The 24366-nt window shown below is 47.0% G+C and overlaps 3 long non-coding RNA genes across 6 annotated transcripts; all 3 read left to right on the top strand.

Moving 5' to 3' along the window:
* The first annotated feature begins 11993 nt into the window (after positions 1-11993).
* On the top strand, positions 11994-15132 carry LOC118696145 (uncharacterized). Its single transcript, XR_004981622.2, has 3 exons — positions 11994-12080; positions 14630-14701; positions 14930-15132. It is a non-coding gene; the product is annotated as an uncharacterized LOC118696145 (long non-coding RNA).
* Positions 15133-15603: 471 nt separating this feature from the next.
* LOC118696144 (uncharacterized) lies at positions 15604-17876 on the top strand. Of its 4 annotated transcripts, none has more exons than XR_008508903.1 (9): positions 15604-15761; positions 15836-15877; positions 15970-16012; positions 16090-16252; positions 17134-17174; positions 17275-17302; positions 17391-17558; positions 17636-17721; positions 17799-17876. It is a non-coding gene; the product is annotated as an uncharacterized LOC118696144 (long non-coding RNA). The 4 variants fall into 4 exon arrangements; XR_008508905.1 differs by having other exon boundaries at positions 17134-17196; XR_004981621.2 differs by having other exon boundaries at positions 16090-17174.
* A 17-nt stretch (positions 17877-17893) lies between these two features.
* On the top strand, positions 17894-22992 carry LOC129046981 (uncharacterized). Its single transcript, XR_008508902.1, has 6 exons — positions 17894-18889; positions 18966-19007; positions 19101-19144; positions 19246-19289; positions 19371-19411; positions 19493-22992. It is a non-coding gene; the product is annotated as an uncharacterized LOC129046981 (long non-coding RNA).
* Positions 22993-24366: the final 1374 nt, after the last annotated feature.

The raw sequence follows: 24366 nt of genomic DNA, 5'->3' as shown, positions 1-24366 counted from the left end.
AGAGATCCCTCTCCAGCACGTAACCCTGAGCAACCGATACTTGGTGTGCCTCTGCGTTTTCGCCTTCCACACTCCTAGCACCCAGTGGGACTACTTTGTGTCACGATTCGTCTGCACAGCCACATCCATGCACACAAACCTTGCGACGAAGAGGAGGTTGGAATATGACAGCTGCTTTAATAAATATAGGACAGACAGAGAATTATTTTGCTCCTGCAAATGCCAGCCCCTTTGGTCCCAACACAAAAGAATTTCGAATAAGAACTGTTCCCAAATAGCTCCAGAGTCCCCTCAGTGTTTGGGACAGATTTCTCGACCCAAAATTAGACAGTAAACCCTGAAAATTCGCCAGCATTAATGCCAAAATTAGAAAACTCACAAAAATCTTTTGATAATTTTCACCTAACAGACTGGTGTGAAAAACATCAATCACTTGCTTTTCAAATTTTTGAAAGTTTAATAGTAATAAAATGGTTATAAAAATAGTCATACAATTAGAGTAATAATAATTTGGACAATTTGAATTAGGACAATATGAGACAACAAAAACAAAGAGTTACGGACATCCGGGTACCTTTTTCTGGGCAGCACGAGCCCGAAAAAGGACCCCCGTTAACAAAGGATTAACCCTTAAAAGCAATAGCCTGTTGCAGAGTCATACACTTCATACATGGTGCATAAATTCCATTCAAACACAGGATTCTGTCTGCTCATCATCCACTTCTTCCTTCTAATCCTAACAGCGCCTTGGAGGCAGGAAGAAGTTTGTTTCTTCTGATAAGAGGGCAATATATATAAATTCTTTTTCTCTGAAAGATCCAGGTGTCCTGTGGCCGCTATCTCGCTGCAAGTCCTTTCTTTAAAAAAAGTATCTTACATAGCATCGTTTCTATTTTAACAGTTTTTGTAACCTAAAACTATATTTAACACACTACTTAAGAGAATTAATACAGCATTCCTTTCTAACACAACACATATAATATTCATTTTAATATTTCAAAAAAGCCAATCATAAAATACCTGCATTTGCCACAATCCCCACTCTTATTCTTTGTAAATCCTTTGGCTTGAGCAATATTTCTTATCTACTTGCACCTTCTGGACTATGCGGGCAAAATAAAACAGGGGATTACACAAGGAAGAAATATAAAAATAGTTGCAACACATAAAATGAAAGATCTTAATTTCTTCTAATACATTACCCTACCAGCTAGGTTTTAACATTGTTTTCTAATTTTTGGACCGGTACCTTGGTTATTATATGCATATATTTTTTTTTCTTCTTTGATTTCTTTTGCTTTTTCTAGAATGACTTTTCTGTGCTCATCAATTTTCAACAATTTGATATATTAAACTTTCCACAAACACCCCCTTCTTTGGCCAATAAATAGTGTAAAGCCAACCTATTCTGATACCCTACAGTTTTTTGTTTGGCTTAGCTGACTTTATATTAACTCCAATGCCTGGGCAGCTCCATTTGCTATCATTTCTATAACTGCTTGGAGTCTTGTAATACGACTCAATAGATAATTTGGAGTCAATACAGAGTTAAGTTGCTGTGCTGGTTTTACCTTTTCGTTTATTATTTGTTTTTTTACCAAATCTCGAACCGTCAAGATTAAATGTAAAACAAATCCCTCTCTCTCCTTTTGGACATTCAATTCCAAATCTATTACCACTTTTTCCTAAGTTTCTTGTAATCCAATAATTTACTCCATTTTGCCTACAGGTTCTTAATTTGGATGGGTTATAACAGTGGCTGTTGACATAGGTGTGTGTAATTAAAGAGGAACTTTGGTTTCTTTCCACGTGATGCTTTCTGCAGCATTTGTGACACGATCTTGCTGGTATCCCAAAAGGGAAAAGAGAACAAATGAGTGCCAGAAACAGGAATAACAGAGCTCCAGTATGCCTTATACTCCCACCTCCCAGGCCTGTGAGGTTGCAACCCACAGCAGGTGTATTTGATCTTCTCGGTGGCAAAAAACAGAGGCCAATCTGGTCGTGCCCTCTATTTCCTTGTCACTTTCTCTTAAATAATTTCCAGGCAAATTGGTTTGGACACCCTTTAGCTGTGGACTCTTACCGTTCTTCAGGTATCTCTCATTCACCAGGCACTAGTAATTCCCATCCACAAAGCTATTACTTTAACACTTTTTGCAATAAGAGCATAAATGTTGTGAACTACAATACTAATTATTCTCACAATTCAAGCATTTACTTATAACCCAGCTAGCATGTCCAGTCTTGGAATGAATCAAATAAAGTTTACTGATGGAAATGGTAATTCCCCTTCTCCCCTGTACAATTCTCAGGCTAAGGTCAGAACACAAAAACAGTCTTGATCCTTCTATCTGGAGTATTCCTCCCCTAAGGAGATGTTTTATTCAGGCAAGACCAGAATAAAACCAGGCAGTGCTTGAAACCAGTGGTATAAGCGTTGTCTTAATTCTTAATTCTGTGTTGTTCTTTGTACATTTCTTGGATCATTTGCCTTTTTTGAAACTATTACCACTCAGTCCCCATTGGAAAGTCAGGTCGGTATCACCTGGTTTAAATGTGATAGTCCATTCCTCAGGTTTCTTCACAAGTCCTTTGATTCTGCTGGCATGAATTCACCCTCTTTCTGTGATTCTGATTGTTGCTTCAGTAGTACCTGGAAAGGACTTCTTAATAGCATAGTAATAAAAGAAAGATAATACTGCATTAACTTTTACCATTCACTCTTCTTCCAAACTTTCTGGGTTTAGCTAAAAGCTTTCTCCACAGCAGCATCTTCTTCTTCTTCTATCCAGCTGTGCTAATAGCTGCAGAGGCAAATTCTTCTTTTTGTGAGTTACAGTTAGTTAAATAAGAAAAGCTAGATCAATTTTAACATGAGATGTATCACATCTATTGCTTTTTACTTTTTGGGCAGCATTTAATTGTTTTAGCCTTACAAACCCATTCTTCAGGAAAAAAAAAAACAACAAACTTCTTTTTAACAGCAAACAAAACACACAAAAGAAAAAACCAAAAACCTTTTTACTTAAGAAAAACAAACCACTTTGTGAGGTTTGGAGAGTCAGCAATCTCTGCTTTGATTTTATCTTTTAGTGCTAGCCCCCCTCCCGCTCTTTTCACGGCCTTGCTGTCAATGCTGTGCTGCCACTTCGCTGCAGGGCCGGAGCAGGGGAGAGCAGCCAGGGGCATGGGGACCCTGGGGGCAGCCTTGGGTCCCTTTTGCCCTCTCTCTCTCTTCTTCTCTTTCTCTTTCCTTCTCTCTCTCGGCCTACTTACCGGGGCTGACACTGCCATCCTCGACTCGGGACCCCGGCAGCCTGGGAGCCCCCCCGGCAGTTCCACCACGGAGCCAGCCTGCTCCTGGCCGGCAAACCCGTGTGTCCTCTGCTGCCAGCAGTGCTGCCGGGTCACCTCCATGGATCGGTCCCTGCCGCAGCCTCCGAGACCCCGCTGCTCGTAGGGAGCGGCCAGACACCTCCCAACCTTGACAACCCCAAACCTGGCGTCCCCAGGTGCTCCTGACATTCTTTTCCTTTCTCTAGTCAACTTCTCCTCTTTTCCCTTCAAGGAGGGCCCGTTCTGCTAAACCCTTTCTGGACCTCAGTTCGGCATTGAATAACCTCCTAACAACCGTGTGTTAAGACACTTCCCTGCTTTTCATGCAAAAACCCTGCATTCACACTTCTGCTCTCTTCTAGCACCAAGATGTCATCACTTCACATTCTAACATCTCAGAGTTTGCTAACCACCTCCCTACTTCAACTTCTCTCTTTCTTCTCTTCTTACCTGTTTTTTTTGATTCAACACACTTCAGACAGTATGAACTGAACCTAACTAAATTACTTCCAAAAGTAAGCTTACAACTTTCTTTTACTAGGATTGCAGTAGCTGTTAAATACCTACTGGCTAGCTGTGGCTTACTGAGTCCAACATCTTTGATATATGAGCTAATAGATATTTTTTTATTCTTCCTTAGCCTTGAATTAAAATTTTATGAGGTACTCCATTTTCTGTATTTATGTATAAATGATAAATGACTTTTCTAACAAAGGTAAGCTTAAAGCTGGTACTTAGGCTAGTTTTAGCTTAACTCTTTTAATTTAACAATATCTTCTTTGGTCTGTTTTATATAATCTCCTTCTGTCCGTTTTTTTCATACACAAATTTTGCTACTTGTGTGTACCCCTCAATCTATAATATTTCAATAATCTAGGTAATTTTCTGATCTCTCTCTTTGAAGAGGGAGGGAGAATGAATAAAATTCTAGCAATTTTCTCATGGTTGGTTTTCTAGCTACTTCTATTTATTAAGTGTCTAAGATATTTTACCACTGGGTAGTGAGTCTGAGTTCTTTTACTAACCTCCCTTAAATCTTGTACTAGTCTATAACTCCCATCAGACTTTATTGGGGGAATAGGGATATTATGAGGAGACATACAAGGTTCTAATGCCCCATCCTTTATTAGTCCTTCTATTACCGGCTTCGAACCTTCCCGTCCTTCTAAAGATCCAGGATACTGACGTACATGTACGGGACAATCTTCTCTCTCAATTGTAACCCTTATGGGGTCGATATTTAATCTTCCCCTATTTCCTTCCCCACCTCAAACTTCTTTGTTGTTTTTTTTTTCTTCATCCTCTTTTAAATAATTTTAAAACTCTAGCTGTCATTTTCCCATTTTCTGATATAACTCCTATTCTTAATTGCACTTGTAAGACTCTTCCCAATAAATTGCTACCTGCCCCTGGGACCAATAAGACATCTCCCATCCAAATTCTAGTTTTTTCCCTCAATTACTACATCTTTAATGACCAGAAATATAAAACTTTCTCTCTTTGCCCCTGTTACTTTCACTATATCTTTGCTCACACTATAACTTTTTGGAATATTTAACAGGCAGGTTCTCTCTGCCCCTGTGTCTATTACAAATTCCAATTCTTCTTCTTGGGGACCCACTTTTAAAGTTATCACAGGCTCCAGATGGTATTTGTTCCCCCCAGAAAATTAGAGCTTATGACCTCCCTATTCCTCCTCTGTGCCCATCTCTTTAAAGATTTTCAGATCTTCTGCTTACTTAGGACCATTTTCCTATTTCTCTTAAGTTTGTTTATCCATTTAGTTGCAGTTTCTTCTTTCCCCTCGAAAAGCTGTCCCTTAAAAACCTTTTTTTTTCCCCTGCATTTCGCCTTTGATATGCTGTCGCATTTATTCCTTTGATTATGTAATTACAATAATTATTCATGTGTTTACTCCCCTCCTCGTTATTTTTACCCCACTCAGGAGGTACAGTTGGCATTTTGTCTTCTCTGGGGGTCCCCGTAGATTATCTTTTTTCCTAAGCTTTTATTTCAGCTGCTCTGATTAATTGCCTTTCTTCCTGAGAAAAATATTATTTTCATTACAGACCACATCTCTTCTGAAGTATAAATGTTTGGACCTAAAAATTGGTCTAATTGTTCAGCTATGCCTACGGGATCCTCCAAATATCCCTTTTATTTATTTCTTAAAATTTCAGACCTCAGACGAAGTCAAAGGAGCATTTACAAACCCTGGTCCGCCCCCTCCTATGGGAGCCTCTTTTAATGGAAATAGACTAATCCCTTTATCCCGTTCTTTTTGGATTTTTATCTTCTATAGCTTTTCTCCCGTATTTTTAGGATGAATCAGGAGAGGACTTTCTTTTACCTGAACTTTTAGTGTTTCGATAAGGTGATTCCTTTAGAGAGTTCCCCTGAGCAGCCGGAGCTGTGGTTACCAAGGGAACGGAGCTCAGGGCGGGACGGCGGAACTCGGCACAGCTCAGGGTCTCGGTGCTCCAAAGGCGGGGTCTGCAGCCGGGATCGCCCGAGGGGATCGGCACAGCTCAGGGTCTCGGTCCTCCAAAGGCGGGGTCTGCAGCCGGGACCGCCCCAGGGGCTGTTCCGGTGCAGACCGAGCTGCAGCGTGGATCGGCCCCACGTGGCTCACGGCGGCTGATCCGGCAGAGACCAAGCCGGGACTGACCCCGGCTGCAGCGGCGGGAGCCGAGCAGAGTCAGGGCAGCCGGGGATGGGACAGACGGGAGCCCCCCTCGGTGCGGTCAGCGCGGTACCCACGGTGCACACGGCAGGACGGACCCCCCGCCCCTTCCGCCGGCACGGCCAGCGGAGCGGCCGCGGGCCAGGCGGCCGGGACCGGGACAGACGGACCGGGACAGACGGACCGGGACAGACGGACCGGGACAGACGGACTGTGCCGGGGCCGGCACAGGGGCTGGGGCAGCCGCGAACGAGTGGAGGAACAAACAGGAATGGATGAGGTAATATTTCGTTCCCAGCCTTATACTTTCACCGTTTTTCTTTTATTGCCTTTAAAAATGTTATTTTCTTACAATCTCCCTCCTGCCCAGCATGTGGTATATCCTTTTTTTTTTCCTGGATTAAACGGTTTTTACAAATAAATCCAGAGTTTACCAAAGCAAACTTCTGCTTGGATACTTTGAAATGGTCGACGAGTTAACTCACGACCTTCTCATGTTGTTTTTCTCACCACCCTTTTATTTATCCTTTGGCAAATTATACATCTTTCAGTTACTTGTTTTTCTACTCCAAAAATCGCAGTGCATCCATAGTTCCTTTAAAAAAATGATCACACAAAGCCTGAGTATCCCACTGGGCGTTTTGATACATGTCCTCTGCTATTCCCTAGTAAGCATTTTATTATCTGTCTTCCATCAAGATGTTTCTATTTCCCCCATTTATCTTTTTCGCCACCTATCTTGTTTTAATTCGCCTTTTTTTTTTTTTTCTTCCTTAAACTTTGGAATTTCCAATTTTTCCTCATTTGGAGTTAATATTAACTCTTTCAGCTCCATTTTCTGCTGCATCCTTAGCTTCCTGATCTGCCAAATTATTTCCAGGGTCTTTACCCTGCAAATGCCAACCCTTTGATCCAACACAAAAGAATTTCGAAAAAGAACTGTTCCCAAACAGCTCCAGAGTCCCCCCAGTGTTTGGGACAGATTTCTGACCCAAAAAGAGACACTAAACGCTGAAAATTCATCAGCATTAATCCCAAATTAGAAAACTCACAAAAATCTTTTGATAATTTTCAACTAACAGACTAGGATGAAGTCAGAGGCCAGATTTGCAAAGAAGAAAGTCTAAATCCTCAGCTATGCCTGTGCCATTCAGCGAGCAAGCCGCTTGTCCTAGAACATGGGTGGCTATCCCACCTCATTAGATAAAAGAATTGCGAAAAGCAATAAGGGACGGTTGTATCTGCTCCCCATATTTTAAGCAACTGCTGAAAAGGATAGTCCTGGAAGGACGTACACTCACCCCAAATGACTGTAAAAATCTTGCTAGTATAATTCTCACAGACTCACAATATATGCTATGGGAACTCAAATGGAAAAGACTGCTTACAGGGGTACTAGCCACTTATAGACAAAGTACCGATGCAGACCTTCGTACCCTTGTCATGTCTAAGCTGACTGGTGACCCTCCTGATGATCAGAGTGATAATCGAGTGAATTTACCCAAAACAGCGTTAGATGACATTAAAAAGATGGCTCGCAGAGTCTTTTTGCAAATTCAGCCTGCAAGAAGTTTTGAAAAAGCCTATAATATGATTAGGCAAGACTTGTCTGAACCATTTACCACATTTGTGGGGTGGGTAACGCAAGGAGCAGAAAGACAATGCGGCGATGATATAGCTTGCCCAATAATGATACGGGACATTATTGAAAATAATGGCAATGCACAATGTAAAAGAGTTATCAAAGCCCTAGGAAAAGAAAAACCCACAGTGCCTGAAATGATAGATGCCTGTAACAAAATTGGGAGTCCACAGCAAGTGGCAATTATCCAGGCAAATGAACTTGGAAAAACTCTAGGAGAAAAAATTGAAAGGGCTCTTACAGCTCAAACAGCGCAAGCAGTCGCACAGGCAGCACAAACAGAAGCTTTACCTGTAAATCAACCAAAGACTAATGTCTGGGTTGCTTTAGCCAGGTCTGCAGGCTCCGATACCATCCGTCTATCTGACACAAGCCCTGACAAACCTTTTTCAACCTGTCTAGTTGGAGTACCTTTCCCAAAGGGTCTTGATAATGTTACTCCTGATAAATGTTGGCCATATGATGATCATCACGTATCTCCAACTCCCAGCCGGAAACACCAAACTTATATTGATAATTCTAAAGCTGATAAATCTGACCTTCAAGAGCTAGAAATCCTAGGCTCATTAACTATGGATACCTGTTACTTCTTTCATTTCTTAGGAGAAGACGGCCCTCATTTAAAGGTTACCCCATATCACCCAGCTTATAGCAATATGACTTCTCATCTCCATCCGTCCCGACCGTGCTACCCCCCGATGCTCCTACAGGTAGAAACTCACTCACTAGCAGGAAAAATCCTTCCAATGCATTTTTTTCTATTTTTATCCTCTGAGTGTCCAACTTCTTTTGCTAAATTTCTACAGATTTGAGCTCAAATTACCATTTCTGACCAGTGCAGAGACAAATGATGAAACATTCCTGAGTTATTCTTACTCTTCATCTTATGGAAGTAGCAGCCAGCACTAAATTTGCATGATCTAACCAAAGTAGACATTTCACAGAAAAGCACTTTCTATAGCAATATTGAAAAACTATAGATTGAGGTAAAACCATCAAGTTTCTGCCCTCACTGGTGCAAAGTCACATGTTGTTTGAAGAGCATCCCACTGAATTTTCTAAAGATGTGTGAATGTGTCATCTGGACCACAGGAGATAAAGCAGGGTTAAAACACTGAGCAAAACTGCAGTTAACAAACACAAAGTTCATCAACCTTGCAATAGAAGCTTGCAGAAACCTTTCAAGGCTTATCCAATAAAGCCCCGTGGCACTTTGTTCTTCCCCCTCCTCCCAAATCTCCATCCGTCTGAGCCAGCATCAGCAGGAAATTTTGCACGGAAGCTTGCCAGATAAAATAGCTATATCATCTGCCATTAGTTTTAGAGAGTTCTTCAAAAATAGGTTAAAAATTATTTTATCTATTATTTTTTAGCTGTGTCCTAAGTTAGGGATGGGCCGAGTCTTGTGTCTTTGTCTCACAGAAAGGTGGTTCACATGTCCTTTAATATCATATGTGCAAATATTTCCAATCTGCATTCTGCCTTATCAGAAGGCTAATTAATTGCTTTATTATACTATATTACATTACAACTAAACCGAATCTGCCAAGTACTCAACCCTGCACACAACTCATGACCGTCACCCAACAGACCCGACACGCACACACACTTGGCCCTGACAGGCCAAGGAAACAAAACACCATCACTTTGGGTAAACAATCTCCATGCTGCATTCTACTTCGGCACAAACACAGGCACAGTAAATGAGATAAGAATTGATTTTACTTCCTCTGAGGTTCAGAGAACGTGAATCCCAGAAATATTCTTGGGAAGAATTGTGCCTTGCTTTTCTCTGTGAAGAGAAATGCGGTGACAGGTGCACCCTTGCCTCCAGGGCAAAGAATCACGGAATGGTTTGGGTGGGAAGGGACCTTGAGGTTTATCTTTGATTTATCCAACACTTCAACAGGCAAGAGGGGGCTCATCTGCTTCAGAGCTGCTTGCTTTTCTCACACCTTTCACAAGCAAAGCCTGAAGCAAACCCTCCCGAGTTGCCCTATCGACCAGGGGACCCCTCAGCACTCGGCGATGCTGCCGGCAAAACCTCAAACTTTTACTCACACAGGGACGAGGCTGCGCACTCGGTCGTAACCCAGATTCTCTTTTTCCCACAGAATCCTCGAACTTCCTTTGTTCTCTCTGCAGGCCTTTTTGTAAGCACGCCAATTAACAGACTACACAAGTTTCACCAGCAGACTTCAGCTAAATCCAGTTTCTACCCCAAGTAAAATTTGCAACCCCCTGTCTCACCTGCGATGTTTGGAATTTTAGGAGGTGGCAGCCCACTCGAGATCAAAGGTCCTGGGCAGGGTGCAGGCCCACGGACACAAATGCCACCCCTTTTCCATGGGAAACAAAACTCATCACCCCAGTTTCCTTACATCAGTTTGCCAAAGACGTTCACTGCTCCCAGGTCACTCAGAGTTCTCGTTGGCTGCAGACTCGGTCTTGGAGTTACGGAGTTACGCCTCCTCCTAACACTCACCTCCTCACCTCAGCCCCCTACTGCTGCGTCCCCTTCTCCGCTCCTAACCCTACTCTATTTTCCAGCCCGCCCTTGCTCCATCCCTCACTCCGCCCTTAACCCGTCTCACCACACTTCCCGCTCCATCCGTTACTTCACCCACCGCCCACCCGTGAGTCCCCTCCAGCAGCACGCAGAAGCCCGAACCCTTGGAGGACGGCGCAGCTCTCGCAGCAGGACAACACCCAGGCGAGACAGGCAGGGACAACGTCTGTGGGCTGCAGGGTGTCACAAGGGGCTGCGGGCTGAGGGGAGGGGGCTGGAGGGTGACACAGAGGATGGGGGGAGCTGAGAGGCAGAAGGGGGCTTTAGGAGCAACTGGGGGGCTCCAGGGTGGCACAGAGATGCTGAGAGGCTGAGAGCGGGGAGCTTGAGGGTGACAAGAAAAGGGTGAGGGGGAGCAGATGCCTTGAGGGGCAAAGTGGGGGCTGCTTGAGGGTGACAGGTGAACCAGCGCTCACACCACCCCTAACCTTACCCTAATAACCACCCCTAACCAGGTGGAGAGTGCACGGTGGAGGCCAGGGGGCCAAGGGACAATGTCAGAGTTCTCGGGGTGGCACGCAGACATTGCGGGCTGAGGGGCAAGGAGGGGGAGGCTTGACAGATGGAGAGCTCACACCGAGGGTTAGGGGTACAAAGGACACAGGGTACCAGGTAGGGTTAGGGTACAGGTGCAGCAGCCCTCAACCCAACCCCAAGGTCACCCTAAAGAGCGCCCCTAGGACCCCAGTTTTCCCCAACAGCAGCACAAGGCAGTAACCCCAACGCTGGGACAGCCCCAGAACTCTCCCAGCAGCTGCAGGCAGCAACCGTAATGAAAAGGTAGCAATGATGTTTGTGGTCTAGAGAGTGACAGGTAGGAGTTGGGGGCTGAGCAGTTTTTTAGGGTTTTTTTTAGGGTTTTTCTCATGGCTTTAAAAGGATGTTTTAGGGCTTTTTTGGAGGAGTTTTCCAGGAAATTTCTGGTAACGTTTAGGATACTTTTAGGGCTTTTTCAGGGCTTTTAAAAGATTTTGTTAGGGTATTTTAAGGGCTTTTTTAGTACTTTTAAGAATTGTTTGGGGGGGGATTTGGGTGTTCTTGGGGGTTTTTTAGGACTATTGAGGGTATGTGGAGAACTTTTTAGGGCTAGGGTATTTTTAGGGTTTTTGAGGAAATTTTTAGGCTTTTTTAGGGTCTTATCAGGGCATTTTAAGGATTTTTGGGGTACTTTTTGAGCTCTTTTTGGACTATTAGGGGTATATTTAGGAATTTCTAAAGGTTCTTTGGGGATTTTTAGGGGTTTTTTAAAAGTAAGATATTTCCAGTGTATTCTAACAGCATTCTGAGGCTGTTTTTAGGTTTTCATGGAGTTTTTAGGACATTTTGAAGATCAGGAGGTTTTCAGGGAATTTTTAGGTTTTTTTAGGGTCTTTTCATGGCACAACACATAGAGGCTGAGGGGCAGGTTGAGGGGCACTGTGGGGGCTTGAGGGTGACAGAGGCTGGGAGCTGAGGGAGGAAGAGGGAGAGGGGACAGCGGGTGACACACAGAGATGCTGAGGGTGGCAGGGGCAGCTGTAGGGTGACACAGAGAAGCTGGGGGCTGAGGGGCAAAGGAGAGGGGTCAAGGGTGACACACAGGAGCTGAGGGGGGGCAGAGGGACCAGTTGAGGGGTAAAGGGAGAGGGCTTGAGGGCTGGACAGTCCAGTGGAGATCAGGGGTGCATGGTACAGCTGTACCACCCCTCACCCCAGCCCTAACCTCAGCCGAAGCAGCCCCCCTGAAAACAGCCTTTTCCCCCAACAGCAGCACAACGCAGCAACCCTAACAGCGAGACCAGACAGCAACCCTCACACAGCAGGACAATGACAGAACCCTTAGAGGACAACAGACCCACTGCAAAAAGGTAGGGACGACATCTGTGGGCCAGACAGCAAGAGGTAGAGTTCAGAGACTGAGCATGTCTTTGTGAGGCTTTTTTTTCAGGACTTTTAAAGGTATTTAGGAGATTTTGGAAGGGACTTTTCTCGGACTACTTAGGGTATTGTTGGGGCTTTTTCAAAGCCATTTTATGAGTCTTTAGCATATTTGGAGGATTATGGTCAGGGTCAGAGAAAACACCCTCAGAAAAGGCAGAGTTTTAGGACTGCAGTGGAATGCTTTAGCAAGGGGCCAGCGGCGGCACAGCGGGTCGGGTCCCACGCTGCCAGTCCGAAGGTTGTAAGTTTTAGACCCAGCTAAGTTGTTGTGGTTAGGGTTAGATGCTGTCAGCTTTGGTCTGGGAGAACTTCTGCACAGAAATCTCACCCCCTGCGTCTCCCGATGCCAGTTTGCAGGAGGAGCTCGGCACTGCCAGGGCAGCCCGAGCTCTCGGCGGGGGCAGCTTTGCTCCCGGAGAAATCCTGCGCCGGCCCTCTTCCCCGTAAAGCCAAACTCACCCCCGCTGCGCGTCGACGTCCATTCGCAGGAGGCACGCGGCACTCCAAGGGCGGCAAGAGTTCTCGGCGTCGGCAGCCGCGGTCCGTGAGAAATCGTTCTCTGCGGTTTTGGAGGCCGAATCGCAGTTTCGGCCACGGGCACACAGAGAGGAAAGGTTAATTTCCTTGGAAAGGAAAGTCTGGCAGCGCATGGTTTAAGGGGCAGACGAAGGTCTGTGCAGGGGAAGGAACTCCTCACAGGACCTTTCTTCACCTCAAGCCCACTCCGAGGTCTAGCAGCCCCCCGTGTGACCAGCTGCTTTCAGAGGGTTACCCAGGCACACCCGCACAGGGAGCTGGTAGTCTAGAGGGGCTAACAGGGGCATCCCAAGGGTCCCTCCAGGAACTACGGTCGGAGCATCCAGCACGGACTAGGGAGCAGCCAGACCCACCTGGGCACGGAGCATCACTTTGAGAAAATGCCAAGGGAAGAGCCCTTTTGCCAAGTGGCAGCATCTGAGCAGGCCAGGCAGCATTTGGGGTTCCAGGAGAGAGCTTTCAACTTTCCCCTTTTACTGTGCCAGTCCCTCCCCAGAGCCCCCAGACCCTCCACAGCACTCCCAGAAAGGAGAGGGGTTATTAGGAGAAAAAGGTTTTAGAAAAAAGGGAAAAAGCTTCCTTTTCCTTTATTTTTTGTGTTTAAACTGGGAGGGACTCTGCTTCCCCTGCAATTTTAATGGTCTCAGTTGAAAGAATCCCTGCCTTTTCTATGCTGTTAGGGGTGTTAATTGACAGGGAGTCCTCATTTTCGATTATTCCCCAGTTTAAGTAGAAGGGGAAAACCTTGACAATGTTTCTTATGGGTTTGAATTAAGGGTAGCCGCCCCCTTTTTGTTGTCCTGAGGCCTAAATTGAGGGAGAAGCCCAGCTATCCCTGCATAAGAATTTGAACTGAGGGAAAAAATCCCTCTTTTTTCATCACTGGAGAGATTTAAAGTGAGGAAAACCCTTCTTTTCCCAGTACTTAAGGAGAGTAAATTAAAGGGCAGAAGCTATTTATTTGCCATTGTATTAGTTTCAGTAGAGGTAGCTGCCCCATTTCCTCTTTTTAAGGGGTGCACTGGAAGGAAGTTCTGCCTTTTTCAGCATTTTAAGGGTTTAAAACTACATTTCAGGGCCCTTCTTTCTGTGCCATAGGACCAAGTATCTCAGAGCAGGGTGAGCCGGGCATGCACTTAACCCTTACACTGCCTGGGAAGCTTTTATTTTTCTTATTTTTACTTATAATGTAGATAGGCCTAATTAGAGGTCCCAAGGAGACTTAGACGATTCATATCATAAGCATTCTTCTCCACCAGGCTCAGTCACACATGAAGTACTACTTAATAGCCACTAAGGAATAATTATGTAAGGTCACAGCAAATTAGCCAATTTATCTAGTTATGCTGCCTAAACAGAAAGTTTTATTTCTTACCAGTTTCCTGCCCATTTACTCCAAGTAGTTGTTGCAAAAAAGAAAGTGCTGTTATTTTTCAGAAGAGTTTTCTTCTATAACAAGCCCTTTGCTCCCCTTGAATTTGAGTCAGAGGAGCCAAACAGCTGTAGCTTCTCTGAGGGCTTTTATGCCCAGTGGGATCAGCCCCCTCCCTTTTCCTGGGTGCCATGGGAACGAGAGGCGGGCACCATCAGGGGTATATTAACCCCAGCCTTTGCTCAGGGCCTTCATTCCCTCTCTGGGATGTCCTAGGATAAGAGCTCTCTTCTCATTTCAGTCAAGAGGCTCTTTCAGCTTATCTCAGCTTGTTTTCAGTAGGTGTTTCTGGGCATCTAAAGCAACAGAGGCTTTGAAGATACTGTGAAGAAAACAGCATAGAATACAGGGAGTATTTAAGTTCACAGTTTTGGGTTTTGTGTTTAGGGGTGGTAAAGTGCATTTGTAATTTCCTGTTTTGTTCTTATTTTGTTTTGTATTTTTTTTAGGAAGAGCACAGCTTCCAGAGGCTCCGGGTTGTGTTAACTACAATGCTTTTTTCAGCAGATTCATCATGTCACAAGAGGAATCTGGGAATCTGCCCAGTGTCCAAGATGATGTTTGAGATTGAGGCTTCAGGTGAGTTGAGGATTGTGACTAGGAGAGGGAGGGTGAGCGGGTATCCGGTTAGGAGTTATTGTTGGGGGGGTGGTTTTGAAGGCAGCAGGGTGAGAAAGGGTGTTTATTTGAGCCCCCCACCCCAGGCCTTTTAGAAGCCGAGCCGAGGCATTCACGCGTCTTGCAGCACACAAGGTCTTCCACTGCACTCACAGGAATGCCATTTCACTTTGCCTTTCTCTTACCCAGGTGCCACTCATAATAACAGCCACAGCCTTGGAATCAGGATGAAGCTGGAGCCTGAAGGAGCCAGGCACACTCAGGAGAGGGCAAGTAGCTGACTCGCTGGGATTTGGCCCACATAACTCTGTACTCATACTTTGGTTTTGGTTTTCTTTATTGTAGCTGACCGAGAGGCTAACAGGCCATCACGGGGCCCTCCAAGGCAGACTCATTTCAGGTGCCATGTGGATCCACATCACCGATCATCCAAAAGATAAGTCAGGGCCACGGCCTGGAGATGGGATGATGGGAGAGTACTGGGTTGGGAGTTCCTGGGACAGATTTAAAAATTAGCAGAGGGAAAAGTAATCTTCTCCAAGGGGCCTCTTAGGAGAGCTAGAGGGAGAGGCTCTACTTTTGATGGCAGCTTTCAGGCGGGCAGCGCAGAACAGTTCCGGTCCACGTGGTGTTGTCCGGTGTACCGTGTTACCTAGTGTGGCTTTGGGGTCCCTTATGCCTTTTCCCCTCAAGACCCTCACCACAAGCCTGATGTGTTGTGTTGTTCGTCCCCCTGTTTGTCACGTTCCGTGTCACGGGTGTCCGCACATATTTGTGCCGGAGCCGCTCTGCCCTGCCCTGCTGCATAGCCTGCTGCAACAGGACAAGTCCCAGGAAGTTGCAGTTTGTGGGGTGCTGTCAGACTCTAGATGATATTCCTAAATAGACAGAAGATGTTTGGAGCTGTGAAGTTATCCCGCAGCCCTTTGACTTTTGTCCTCACTTTCTTTCAGACGCAGAAGGATAAAATCCAGGGCAAAATCCATCCACCCATGCCGGGTGAGGAGGTTCCCCCGAGCAGGTCAGTCACCATTTGTCTCTGCAGGGGGAGTGTAAAGTGTGACTCTGTTACAGCTCTGTTCTTTTTCTTTTCAGGAAGTAAAGCTGGATATCAGCAGTCAAGGTGAGGTGGGCAAGGTGAGCATTGAGTAGGGTACAGAAGCAGTTGTTATTGCTCAAGTCTCACTTTCCGGTGCAACTCTAAGCATCCGTTCCTGTTTTTTCATCAGCCTCGGAGTGCGGCCCCAGGAGCCGGGCATTCTTAGGAGAACGGTGAGTGGCAGAATTGTTGGGTTTTGGCCAGTGTGCTGCATTGATCATGCATTAATATTTGCATTTCTTTCATGTAGCTGACTAAGAAACAACAGGGAGTTGCTGAACAACAGTGCCAGCAGGAACTTCCCAGATGTTGAGGCTGCCTTCTTTTGCACCTGACACGGACCTGCATCCCCAGATGTCCGAGAGATAAGTAGAGGGCTACAACCCACAGAGCGGATGAAAGCGGGGCGCAGGGTAGGGACCCACCGTGAGGGATTTTTGAGTCTCCTTTGGAGATGGGGGTGTCCATGAAGCGGCCCCTTAGGCCCCATAAAAGCAAAGCCTGACTTTTGATCACAGTGCTGAGGTGAGCAGGGCAGAGCAGTCCCGGTGTGTATCGTGTCGCTTGTCTTTTGTGTTTTATGTGCTGTTTGCATATGTCATGTCCTTTACCTTAGGCCTTGGAGGGGCCTGTCAGAAACCCTGGCATCATTGTTAGCATCTGCGATCTCTGCATTCCTCGGCCTGGCACCCAGGCCATAGAACTTTGGACTCAGGAGCTCAGACAGGCATCAGACTCTCTTGTCTCTTTAGAAGCATCCGGTCGGATGTCTTTTCAGGTCTTGTTCTGAGCTGTATGGACAGCTCTGCCCCGCCAGGATCCATTATGGCGGACTAGGACTTGTGAGAAGGTGAGGGCAGGTAGAGGCTTCTGGCCGTAGGATTCTCGGGCATCCATCTTTGCAGTTTTTGGAATAAATCATTCGGTTAGCATCTTCTTCCTCCAGGTTTCTCTGAGCCTCATCAGCTCACCATCGGTCTCCCCTCAGTCATCTCCTTTTGCATTCTCTCAGTCCTCGCAGCCATTTTCCTTGCCAGGGGATTTCTGTCCGTGTTGTGTCCCCGTTGTCTGTCACGTCCCGTCTGTCCCGTGTCACGGGTGTCTGCACACATTTGTGCCGGAGCTGCTCTGCCCTGCCGCATAGCCTGGTGCAATAGGAGAAGTCCTGTGGACTTGAAGTTTGTAATGTGGGGTGTAGTTGGACTCTAGGTGGGATTTGTAGATGGACACAAGATATCTGGAGCTCTTAAGTTATCCTGCAACAGCTTGACTCTTGTCCTAACTTTTTTTTCAGATTCAGATGGATTAAATGTGTGCCAGAAGGCCCCATCCTGGGTGAGTGGTTTCCCCTGAGCAGGTGAGGCACCATTTGTCTCTGCAGCAGAAGTGTAAATGATGACTGAGTTACAGCTCTGTTCTTTGTCTTTCTTTTTAGGAAGTAAATCTGGATACCAGCAGTCAAGGTGAGCAGTGGAGAGAAGTAGTTGTTATTGCTCAGCTCTCAGTTTTCTGGTGCTGCTCTAAGTTTCCATTCTCTTTTTTGTGCTTTAGGCAATCCACTCGGAGCCTGTCGAGCCCCCGTCACCAGCCGGCCGATGCACCAGGTTCCCTGCACATGCGAGCCCTGTGGACGCGTTACAGGACCTGGTGATGAAGCCCTGAACTCTTCTATTTAAAGGTGCCATCCAGGTGGCCTTCAGCAGCTGCCAAGGAGTTGCAGTGAGTAGGGAAGTAGGGAGGAGGAGCGAGGGTCCCCTCAGGTTTGAGCCATGCCAGATCACCTCATCTCCTCTTAGCCCAGGCACCCCCTGTGATGACGGCCTCGGTGTCTGAGCATGCCCGAAGTGTGCGGCCCGAGCAGCTGAGCGTTCTTAGGAGCACGGTGAGTAGCAGACTTGTGGGGTTTTGGCCGAGGGGCTGCCAACATTGGGCACTGATGTTTGGTTTTCTTTAATACAGCTGTCTAAGAGACACCAGCGCGGTGCCAGCAGGACCTTGCCGGCTGGCGAGGTGGCATTTCTTCGCACCCGAGACCGGCATCCCCAGATGTGCGAGAGATAAGTAGAGGGCCACGACCCACAGAGGGGATGAAAGCAGGGTGCTGGTTTGGGAATTACTGGGACGGGTTTTTCAGTCCACTTTGGAGGTGGGGGGGTGTCCATGAAGCAGCCCCTTAGGCCCCATAAAAGCAAAGCCTGACTTTTGATCACAGTGCTGAGGTGAGCAGGGCAGAGCAGTCCCGGTGTGTATCGTGTCGCTTGTCTTTTGTGTTTTATGTGTTGTTTGGATATGTCATGTCCTTTACCTTAGGCCTTGGAGGGGCCTGTCAGAAACCCTGGCATCATTGTTAGCATCTGTGTTCTCTGCATTCCTCGGCCTGGCACCCAGGCCATAGAACTTTGGACTCAGGAGCTCAGACAGGCATCAGACTCTCTTGTCTCTTTAGAAGCATCCGGTCGGATGTCTTTTCAGGTCTTGTTCTGAGCTGTATGGACAGCTGTGCCCCGCCAGGATCCATTATGGCGGACTAGGACTTGTGAGAAGGTGAGGGCAGGTAGAGGCTTCTGGCCGTAGGATTCTCGGGCATCCATCTTTGCAGTTCTTGGAATAAATCATTCGGTTAGCATCTTCTTCCTCCAGGTTTCTCTGAGCCTCATCAGCTCACCATCGGTCTCCCCTCGGTCATCTCCTTTTGCATTCTCTCAGTCCTCGCAGCCATTTTCCTTGCCAGGGGATTTCTGTCCGTGTTGTGTCCCCGTTGTCTGTCACGTCCCGTCTGTCCCGTGTCACGGGTGTCTGCACACATTTGTGCCGGAGCTGCTCTGCCCTGCCGCATAGCCTGGTGCAATAGGAGAAGTCCTGTGGACTTGAAGTTTGTAATGTGGGGTGTAGTTGGACTCTAGGTGGGATTTGTAGATGGACACAAGATATCTGGAGCTCTTAAGTTATCCTGCAGCCCTTTGACTTTTGTCCTAACTTTCTTTTAGATGCAGAAGGACAAAATCCAGGGCAGAGCCCCCCATCCCGGGTGCGGGGATTGCCCCAAGCAGGTGAGTCCATGTTTTTCTCTGCAGAGGAAGCATAAATGGTTGCCGTTACAGCATTTTTCTTTGTCTCTCTTTTTAGGAAGTCAAGGCCGAGAGCAGCAGTCAAGGCTGAGTGGGTGAGGTGAGCATTGAATAGTGTTCAGAAGCAGTTGTTATGGCTGAGGTCTCAGTTTTGGTGCAGCTCTAAGCATCTCCTCTTGTTTTTTTATTTTAGGTGGTCCTCTTGCCATCTCTCCTGGCCGAGCATGCCTATGCCAGGTGGGTGAGAGCTTAAGGTATCGGTGTGGCATCCTTGTCAGATTAGGGAGGTTGTGTTTTCACAGTATGTCAGCATGCTTTTCTGCTTTGTTTCTTTGCAGGTGCTGTCGCTGCCCTAGGCACGCCAAGGAACAGAGGAGGGCAGGTGAGTCGGAGTTTAGGCAGGCTGACCCATAGGTGAGCGTTACACAGCAGCATGCTAAGCGTGTCCCTTTTCTCTTTGCAGGTATCTTCCGGGCACCCTTCGGAGTCAAATCAAGATTTGAGGTGAGCCGGGGCAGCGGTGCAGAGGAGTCCCGGGGATTACTGTTTTTGAGGGCAATAGTCAGGTTTTCTGTTTTGCCTTAGGTACCCTGAGGAGGCTCGTAGCCCAAGCTTGGAAACGGCAGCACCGAGGCACACACGGAGAGCATCTCAACGTCCACGTCCGACCGAGGATGGATTTTGTCCGCTCCTCTTCCAAAAGCTAAGTGTCGGGGCCAGTGGTTGGGAGAAGGGGAATAGCATCACAGGAGGCAATTTGATGTCAGCTTAGCGGAGAGGTCTGTAGCGGGGCAGGCTCTCTGGAAGTAAAGGGAGAGGGTTTCCCCTCAGCCTCGCCAGAGCCTTTGCCGGGCAGGGCAGTTCCGACCCATCTCCACATCTTCGCGTACTTTGCGTCGTCCGCCTCCCTCGACTCGACGTCGTCAGGGATCTTTCCCCCGAGGAGCTCGCCTTCACGTCCGGAGCTACGGCCACGATCACCCGGCAGTCGGCTTCCTTCTCTAGGCTCGCCGAGCCTCTCGAGCATCCTCTTAACTGCTGTGGCACTAACTTCTTTTGACGAGTTCCGTTTCATCATCATGTGCTCTCGTCCTAGGGCTTCCTTTCCTTTGGCATCATCAGCCTCTGGCTCACCTTGCACTAGGAATCTCGGGTCCCTAAGGGGACAGTGCCAGGCAGTTGCCACTCATCTCTGTGTTATGTCATCTGTGTCTATGTTATGTTGTCCGTGTCTGTGTTATGTAGTCCGTGTCCGTCGTCTTCCATGTTATAGGCCCTTGTTATGTCTCGACGCTTTATCGGCACTATTCCGTGCCACGTAGGCCATATTCTACTCACGTTCCTTTCCGGATATCCCTTATTCCGGCATCTTTACATTTTTACTCTTTGAGACAGGAATGTCTCAAAGGGACAAGATGTTCTCATCCGTCTTCCTTCTCGCTACCGGCTTTGGTAGTGCCTTTTTTTCCACGCCATTCTCTTGGAGTTCCCGAGGGAGCGTCTTACACCCTCCTCACGTGACTGCAGGAGTTCGATAGGTTCCATCCTCCCAAGGGGTATAGGGCTCAAGAATTAATCTTCCAGAGAGCTATCTCAAGTCCTGGCTTACATTGCATGTACCTACGTTGGCTTATACTGTATGTACTTATATTGTGTGTGCCTATGCTGGTTTATACTGTATGTACTTGTACTGTATGTACTTACACTGTGTGTACCTATGTTGGCTTATACTGTATGTACTTATATTGCGTGTGCCTATGCTGGTTTATACTGTATGTACTTACACTGCGTGTGCCTATGCTGGTTTATACTGTATGTACTTACACTGTACCACTTATGCTTGGAGGTGCCCTGCCCTGGCATGTAGTCACATTTAGGTAGAAGAGTTATAAAAACTTTACTGTTCATTTGTCTTTAATGGGGTTTTGGGTAGAAAATTTATTGGTCAGAGCAGGGACAAGTCCTAGCTGTCAGATAGCCACTCATTGACCGCTTCCTGTCGTCTCACAGGTCCCCGAGGCTACCGATTTCCCCAGAATCTACCATTTGATGTCAAGGAGCGGCAGCCAGAAGAAGCGTGGAACCGCGTTCTTCAGCGTCTCGAGTAAGGGCCACACCAAGCCCGTAAGCGGGAAGAGCGTGAGTGACAGCACGTGTCTGTCTGTGTGTGTGAGCGCATGGTGACTGGATTTAACCTTGTGTGTGTGACTTTTGCTTTTCAGGTTTTTCAAACTCATTTTTAAATTTAGAATAAAAAATCCCCAGCCGGGGGGGTTTTTTTTTTTTCCCCCCGGCTGGGTTTTTTTTTCCCGGGTCCCGGTCGGTCAGCGAGGCGACGTTCATCGCCAAAGTTTGGGTGCGGACCGTCCAGGGACCGGGATTTTCGTCAGGCAGGAGGATTTTTTCGGGGGCTCCCGGGAACCAAGTTCCCGAGGAGGGGCGTGAGTGCGTGCCGGGGGTTAGCAGAGCGGTCGAGGTCTGATTTAGTGTGGGTTTGTGTGTAAGCTGACGGAAGTGTGTGCGTGTTGAAGGGTTCTAGGGTTGTAACCTTGTATGACTTTTGCTTTTCAGGTTTTTCAACTCATTTTTAAATTTAGAATAAAAAATCCCCAGCCGGGGGGGTTTTTTTTTTTTTCCCCCCGGCTGGGTTTTTTTTTCCCGGGTCCCGGTCGGTCAGCGAGGCGACGTTCATCGCCAAAGTTTGGGCGCGGACCGTCCAGGGACCGGGGTTTTCGTCAGGCAGGAGGAATTTTTCGGGGGCTCCCGGGAACCAAGTTCCCGAGGAGGGGCGTGAGTGCGTGCCGGGGGTTAGCAGAGCGGTCGAGGTCTGATTTAGTGTGGGTTTGTGTGTAAGCTGACGGAAGTGTGTGCGTGTTGAAGGGTTCTAGGGTTGTAACCTTGTATGACTTTTGCTTTTCAGGTTTTTCAACTCATTTTTAAATTTAGAATAAAAAATCCCCAGCCGGGGGGTTTTTTTTTTTTTCCCCCCGGCTGGGTTTTTTTTTCCCGGGTCCCGGTCGGTCAGCGAGGCGACGTTCATCGCCAAAGTTTGGGCGCGGACCGTCCAGGGACCGGGGTTTTCGTCAGGCAGGAGGAATTTTTCGGGGGCTCCCGGGAACCAAGTTCCCGAGGAGGGGCGTGAGTGCGTGCCGGGGGTTAGCAGAGCGGTCGAGGTCTGATTTAGTGTGGGTTTGTGTGTAAGCTGACGGAAGTGTGTGCGTGTTGAAGGGTTCTAGGGTTGTAACCTTGTATGACTTTTGCTTTTCAGGTTTTTCAACTCATTTTTAAATTTAGAATAAAAAATCCCCAGCCGGGGGTTTTTTTTTTTTTTTCCCCCCGGCTGGGTTTTTTTTTCCCGGGTCCCGGTCGGTCAGCGAGGCGACGTTCATCGCCAAAGTTTGGGCGCGGACCGTCCAGGGACCGGGGTTTTTGTCAGGCAGGAGGATATTTTTTGAGGCTCCCGGGAACCACGTTCCTGAGGAGCAATGATTGCTGGGATGTAATTTAGCAGTTGTGATGGCAGTGATGGTGAATTTGTGTGTAATGTGAAGGGGGTGTTAATGGTAGATGAGTGTTGTTGTTTTTTGTGTGCTTTTGTTGTTTTGGGTTTCCTGTAACAATAAATCAACCTGTAATGAAAATAGAAAAAGGTCATCATCACTTTGTGTTAATATGTGTATTGCTCTGTATTGCATTTGCATTAAATGCTGTATTTTGTTGTATTGCTCTGTATTGCCCTGTATTGCTCTGTATTGCATTTGCGTTAGCTGCTGCATTGCCCTGTATTGCTCTGTATTGCATTTGCTTTAGATGCTGCATTGCCCTGTATTGCTCTGTATGTAAACTAGACTTTTACCAGTGTGTCTATGGATTGTATCTGCACTTGCATTTGTATATACTGTTTCCATGTATTTTGCTGATGTATAAATAAAAACATTCTTTAATAAAGTTGAGTCACCCCTAATAAAGATACCCCCTGCCCTTCCTTCCCCCACCGTGGCTCCTGTCCTTTTTTTTGGTGTGGTTTTGTCATTTCTTTCCACTGTATTCCTTCCTCTTGCTCCTTACTTTACTGTTCTATTTCTAACTTAACTTCCATCTATCTCTAACCCTTTGTTTCTGTTTTCTTTATCACTGTCAATCTCAGTCTTCTTGCTTCTTTTTCTCTCCGTCTTCTCCTTTTCCTCAGATTGTGGTTTTTTTTTTTCCTCTTAGTCTTTTCCTTTTTCACCCCACCCCTCAGTTTTCACTTTCACTCTAATCCTAAGCACTTTCTTTTCCCTCTAACTCCTGTCCTTCTTCAGTTCTCCCACCCTCCTTTTCCTGTCTCACTTTGTCTTCCTCTTTTATTTTCTTCTGTCTTCTTGTTGCTTCTCTGTCTTTTCCTTTGTCTCTTCTCCCTCTCTCCCTCTCTCTCTGTGTCCTCTCCCTCTGTCTCTTCTCCCTCTCTCTCTCTGTCTCACTCTGTCTCTGTTCTCTCCTCTTCTTTCTCTGTCTTTGTCCCTGTTCTCTCCTCTTCTCTCTCTGTCTTTTCTTCTCTCCTTCTGTTTTCCAACTCTTTTCTGTCTCCCTTTTCTCTTTGTTTCTCTCTTTTCTCTCTGCTTCTCTCTCCCTTTTCTCTCTGCTTCTCTCTCTCTCTCTCTCTCTCTCTCTCTCTCTCTCTCTCTCTCTCTCTCTCTTCTCTTTGTTTCTGTCTTTTCTCCTTGCTTCTTTCTCTCTCTCTCTCTTTTCTCTCTCTTCTCTCTCCCTGCTTCTCTCTCTCTTTTCTCTCTCCTTCTCTTTCTCTCTCCCTGCTTCTCTCTTTTCTCTCTCCTCTTTCTCTCTCTCTGCTTCTCTCTCTTTTCTCCCTCCTTCTCTTGTTAAGTTTGTTTTCCTTTCTAGCTTTAGTTTAAAAAAGCAGCAGTAGAAACTTTCAGGCTCCCTGGGAGTAAAAGAAACAAAATAATTTAAAAAAACAAACCATTTACTCCCTGGGAGCCTGAAATTTCCTACTGCTGCACCGGACATATAGTTTTTTTTCTTCTTTTTACTATATACACTGTATATAGGGATCCCACCTGTCAGCCATCAATACTAATGACTAGTCCCCACCCATAGACAGTGCACTCACAGCACCCCCTGCCGTTTACTCCCGAGTACTGCACTCACAGCACCCCCTGCCGTTTACTCCCGAGTACTGCACTCACAGCACCACCTGCCGTTTACTCCCAAGTACTGCACTCACAGCGCCACCTGGTGTTTGCCGGCCGGTACTGCACTGCACAGCGCCACCTGGTGTTTGCCGGCCGGTACTGCATGCACAGCGCCACCTGGTGTTTGCCGGCCGGTACTGCATGCACAGCGCCACCTGGTGTTTGCCGGCCGGTACTGCACGCACAGCGCCACCTGCTGCCTGCCACGGCACACTGCACCCTCGGTGCACCCCGATGACGTCATCAGCGCGACCCGCCCCAAAAAGG

Source organism: Molothrus ater, chromosome 29 (assembly GCF_012460135.2).
Source record: "Molothrus ater isolate BHLD 08-10-18 breed brown headed cowbird chromosome 29, BPBGC_Mater_1.1, whole genome shotgun sequence".
Taxonomy (NCBI): Eukaryota; Metazoa; Chordata; class Aves; order Passeriformes; family Icteridae; genus Molothrus; species Molothrus ater.
The sequence above is the reverse complement of the archived record's forward strand: the minus strand, read 5'-3'. Positions and strand labels throughout refer to the sequence as shown.